A 6,314-nucleotide genomic window follows, 5' to 3' on the forward strand; every position below is an offset into this window, starting at 1 on the left:
ATCAGTGGGACATTAACTGTTGATTTAAAAAAATAAAGTCTAAAGTTGATTTAAAAAAATAAAGTCACATGATCTTTTTCAGTAAAAATGTTCATAGAATGCAAACTTTCAGATCTCTGAACCTGGGGCTTAGATAGATAGCTCAGTGTTTAAGAGTGCTTGCTGTGCGGCCGTAAAGGACTAGAGCGAGAGCCCGGCACAAGCCTGTAATCGCAGTGCTGAGGGATGTGGAAGAGCACTGTTGCCTGCTGGGTTTCAGCCAAGCCAAGAAAACACAAGTCACAAGCTCAGGAAGACCCAGCCTCCAAAGGAACATGTGGAGGGCGGTGGAGTGGGACTCTCACACAATGTCCCCTTGTGATCTCCATATGTGTGTGCAGGCCTGCTCACCTGACAGACATGTGCATCTACTCAGATACACACACAAATCTATACAAATCTGAAATTGTTCAATTTCTAGCTGATTTTGAGGGATTTGTTGTTGTGAGATAAAGATTTTCCTAAACTCAAATTATTTGACTATTGTTTGACACAATTAATTTAAAAACATAACTTCCAACCAATACCTTTCAAAGTATTAACATAGTGACTATTGGGTAAGTTCACATCTAGTTTAGAAATCAACCTGATCTTAGAGGTGCATACCTTTATTCCAACACTTAGGAGACAAGTCCAGAGGGTCACTGCAGCTCAGGTGTTTGAGCCTGCCAGGACAACATAGTGAGGATGACCCCCCATCTCCAAGTTTTCAGAAAATAGGAGACTCTAAAGTTTTCAGAACCATGAGACTAGGAGAGTGTCTGTACTTCTTGTGTTTGTTTGTTTGTTTGTTTAATGTATTTATATTCTCTACAGTGTTATTCCTGCCTGTAGGCCTGCAGGCTAGAAGAGGGTACCAGATCTCATTACAGATGGTTTTGAGCCCTCATGTGTTTGCTGGGAATTGAACTCCAGACCTTTGGAAGACCACCCAGTGCTCTTAATCCTCTATGCCATCTCTCCACCCCCACCCCCACCCCCACCTTTTTTTTTTAAAATAGGACTCAGTCCTACATAAATGCTGCTGATTTGTCTTAATTATTATTAATTCAATTTACATCTCAGTCATAGGTCCCTCCCTCCTTCCAGTCCCACCTATCCTCTCGAATCCTTGCTCCCCTTATTTCTTCAGAATAGGTGAGCCCCTTTATCCAGACACCCCAGCTCAACTATTCACCTGAGGATTGAGTTCAAAAGATACCATACAAGGATATTTGTCTTTTATTACTACAACACAGTAATTGTCTCAGGGTCGCTATTGCTGCAACGAAACATCATGCCCAAGGCAGCTCTTATACAAGAAAGCACTTAATTGGGGCCTTGCTTACAGTTCAAAGGGTTAATCGTTACCGTTATGGCAGGGAGCACTGGGGCATACAGGTAGGCATGGTGCTGGAGGAGAGGGTGAGAGTTTTACATCCCGACCCAGAAACAGGGCCTTGTGTAGGCTTTTGTCACCTCGAAGCCGCATCCCCAATTTTGAAAGAAATCCAAGTGTGGCATCTCTAATGTGATCCGGAGACAGGAGGCCATGTTACAAACAAGTCACTCAGATTCCCGGGACATGAGTACTACCAATCCACTCATTTTAATGTGTGAAGAAACTTGGATGAAAGATTACATTGCTTTTATATCCTGTATATTGCTCTTTGAGTTCTGAAGAAAAAGGTAAGTACGAGCCTGAAACGAAAACTGGGCAAAAAGTATCTGACACTGCTTACTTCAGGAAGTTTCCTCAGTTTACCTGCAAAGCCACGCTTGTACTGTTGTTTTTTAAGTAGTGACACTTTGCCACTTCATAACCTTTGCATTTGAGGTTTTAATTTTAACTTACTAATAATGAAAATGACCCATTGCTTTTGATGCAGACTTCCTGGCTATTGACTTAAGTCTGTTCCCACTGCTACAAGATCTATTTTGTAAGCAATACCAGAACCTCCCCTTTTATATGACACTATGATACTCCCCACCAATGACACTTAGAGTTGCAAGAACTTAAAACAGTGTGATAATGGGTACCCGAGTTTTGATCCAATGAACTTTGAGCAGCAACTGACTACATGGTAAAGTATCATGTTATGATGATACAGAAATAAAATACACATTCTGTAAGAGCAAGGTTAGTCGGGAGCTAAGTTAGGCCACAGAGGAGGGCTTCGCAGCCAGTCCTGAAGATACCTAATAAAACAGGATCGGATGAATGGGGAGGAGGTCCCCCCATCAGTGGACTTGGAAAGGGGCACGGTGTAGATGAGGGAGGGAGGGAGGGACTGGGAGGGAATGAGGGAGCGGGACACGGCTGGAATACAGAGTTAATAAAATGTAACTGATAAGAAAAAAATAAAATTAAAAAAAAAAAAGAACCAAATGTCTTAACAAACCAAGTAACAGCATGTTAAAAGTAGCCTCAGGGCTGGGAATGGAGCTTGCTGGCTCTGAATTCAAGCCCTCCCACCACAAAAGGTGTGGGCTCTAACTTAAACTAAAAATATAAACAAATTCTCCCCTTCTCGTGATTGGAAAAAAAAAGGCTTATTTTAGATAAATATTAAAACCTCAGCCAATATAAGTAGCCAACTAGAGTGATTATCTAACTGGGGACTTCACAACTAGATACATTTTTTTTGTCTCGTTTATTATTTTTGCCGAGCTGAAAATTAAACCTGTGGCTCTGCATTCTGGACAAGCATTCTACCGAGTTATATCCTCGGTAGAGGATAATCTATCTTCCTTTCTCATTTTCCTACTAGGTAACCCTGACCTTTTGTCATTGTGACTGTCTTCTGTCTCATATTACCCAATTCATGAATTCCTTCTTAATCAAACTCTAGTGTTACTAGAATATTTGTCTAAAAACAACAATCCAACCTTTAAAAAAAAAAAAGAGGCTGGAGCAATTTAGTATATAAAAATAAAGTGGCCCACAGTTCCTTTTATATATATATATATATATATATATATATATACATATATATATATATATATATCTGGGAGGAGTACTTCTCCTTTTTTCATCACTATTCATATTAGTTTGAGGATGAAGCCACGTTTTAGAGGGATGTGAGGCAAAGAAGATGCCAAGGTGTCCAAACAGAATTCTCCAAGTAGCTGACCCTCGGTGGATAGGGATTAGTTGCAGCCTTTTGATGGCCATGTGCATTCTGCATTCCAGCCTGGCCAGGCATCTCTGAGCATTCTCAGTGCTCTGTCTTCATAAGTTATTCTCTGTGAAAGCTATAGTTGACAGTATTGAGCAGCTCTGTACATTAAGGAGTGGTAAAGAAAAATCATTTTTCTTTTTAATCCTAGTAAAGTTGATAAAAACTATGCAGTATATTTCTCATCTTTTATTACAATAGATTATACTGTTCTCTTATTTTTCCCTCAGTCAACTCTGGGTCTCATATCTGCCTTTATCATTTCACAACATCCTAAAGGCAAATATCTTAAAGCCTATATACCTCCATCAATATCAGTAGTAAACAGATTTCTCTGATAACCATCAATACTCGGTGCTCAGGAACACTGACAAGGAGTCTAGAAAGACAGCCTCTTTGTAAGTGAACTCCACCTAGACTTTCAAGTTTTAGAAACCCCACTTTCCTTTACTTTCCAATTGAAGCCATTTTCTTTCTACAACAAGCATTTTTTTTTTTTTTTTTTATTTAGTCTATCTAGAACTATAGAAAAATCCTGGCACTAGGTTACCACTCTGAGTTGCTTTATAAACTGCCTGTTTAAGGTTTTAGACCATTCACTCTAATAGGATTCCAGTTGAGCTGCAGAGGCATTTAGCCAGGTCAGTTGGCTGTATCTAGAATTAATTGGAACTCAGACTAGTGCAAATAACAGATGTATTCAACTGTAATTATTTTGCAAGGCTAAGTTACTTTGTGCCTTAAAGCTTGTAACATGGAGGCAGCCTAGGACCATGCATGCTTGCTCTTAGTCTGAGCAATACTTTTTATTTCAGGAAATAGGTAATATAATCCTGTGATTATTTGGGTGACAGTTTTAGCCCAAACAAAAGACCAAACTTACAAGAAGAAACATAGATTGAAATCCATTTATTTCAAGCGCTGTGTGATGGTGGGGATGTTGGAAGTAGAGCTGAGGCCTCCCATGTTCTTTGAAGCCCACCATGAGCTGTACCTCCATTCTTTCTATTTTGAAGCAGGGATTGGCCCTGTAACACAGGCTTTCTGTAACATAGGCTTCCAATTCACTGGCTGGTTCCTGCTTGTTCAGACAGCTTGTTTTACACCTGGTTCCTGCTTGCTCAGACAGCTGGTTTTATACAACTCAGGTCCATCTGCCTACAAATGGCACCACCCACATCGGGCTGGACCATCCCCGTCATTTCACAAGGAAAAAAAAATGCCCACAGACAGAACCACCTGCCAGTTTGACGGAAGCAATTTCTCAGCTGAGGTCCCTTCCACCTGTGTGACTCTGGCTGCTGTCAGGCTGACAGAGACTAATGAGCACCGCACAGAAAAACATTGCTGAGAGGGTGTCTAGAAAGGCTGACCTGAGAATGGAAGACCTGACGTAAATGTGGGGGACTCCACCCCACAGGCTGGGATCCCAGACCGAAAAAAAGGGACAGAGAAACAGCAGAGCAGCTCTCATTTCTCTCTGCATCCTAACTGTGTGTGTGACCAGCTGCCTCCTACTCCCACAGCCATGACTTCCCTGTCACAATGGACTGACATCAAGCTGTTACCCCCAAAAGCCTCTCCCCCTTCCTTAAGATGCTATCGTCAGATGTTTCATCACAGCAGCAAGAAAATAACTAATACAGAGTCCAAGAGAACCTCAGTGCTGTCATCTCTGGATAAACAGTTGTAAACAACCCAGTTCTAAAATACAGAAAGCAAAGTGAGACTACACATGGACAAGCTGACCGGTAGCAGTGTGCAAGGACACTCCATGTAGAGGTGAGCACCTGTAACCCAGGTGTAACCCGGAGCACTCAGGAAGTGCTACCTGAAACAAAAAAGTGTGTACCCTTTTCAAACTCATTCTTTGTCAGAACTTTATGCTAGTATGTTACTGTAACATCTATCACTAACACAAACCTGTGTAACATACTACCAGGTACCATTGCACTTCTGTTCACCTGAATGCATCACAACTAGAAGCCATCAAAAATTACAAAGTGGGCAATGGGAGCAAAGGATCATGTATAATTCAAACTTTATTGGCTTTTATGTGCTGTATATAGTTTTCAAAGTAATATGCTCAAATAATACAAATCAGAAATGTTCAGAGGCAGATATTTGAATATGTTTAGAAAAGTATTAAGAGATAAGTATATACAGCTCAGTCTAGCATATACAAGGTTCTGAATTCTATCCTTCACACTGCGAGACACACAGACACATGTATAAAATGTTACTTTACATATGTATGAACTATAAATATGATTAGACATATATATGCATCTAGAACACTAAGCTTTAGTGACTATGTTGTTTACACTGGATGGAGCTGGGTGATTTTTATAATTGCTCATAATTACAGTTGAAACCGATTCAAATTAGCTGCATTGGCAGACTATTTATTTTTCATAGAAATACTTAAAAAATCATTTAAACAGGGTTCACAACCAATATTTTTCAACGTAATGTAGCACATAGCAATATAGAACATAAAACATTTCAGTCATAAAATCTATTTCCTAGTTGAAGATGCTATGTTTGTCCTCTGTATTAGTAAATGATTTTCACAGAGTCTGAGCATGAGACGCACTGGCCGGACAGCTGAAGATTATGGAAAGGCAATTTGATATCACATGAAGTATGTTTGTTGAAGTTAACGTGTCTTGTTTGTATATATGAATTATATACAAACAAGATAATGTAAGTGCATAATGCTGACACTGTAAAGGTAAGTACAGCTTTTGGATTGATGTGAACTCAAAGAACAAGCCAATTAACAATTAATAAACCAGCTGCCCTTTGCGGGACTGTTTTCTCAGCACACCAGTCATTTATCTGTGGGACTGTCTTATGATTCTCACAGTGCAGCTCCTCACAGAGGCCATGAGCACCTTGCTATGGTGAAGATTCTAGCCCTCAGCAGGGAGTGTGTGTTGGTGAGGAGATCCCAGGGTTTAAGCGTCTTTTAAGCCACCAAAATCTGGGCAAAGGGGTCTTTTCTGAGACTGATGCCACCGATTTTTAATCTTTTGGTCTCTCATTTACACGGAAGCTGTTTTACAAAAGAGATGATGGGAGGGACTGAGTGCTTGGTGATCAGTCATAAATAAG

This window comes from Meriones unguiculatus, chromosome 21, assembly GCF_030254825.1.
Source record: "Meriones unguiculatus strain TT.TT164.6M chromosome 21, Bangor_MerUng_6.1, whole genome shotgun sequence".
NCBI lineage: Eukaryota > Metazoa > Chordata > Mammalia > Rodentia > Muridae > Meriones > Meriones unguiculatus.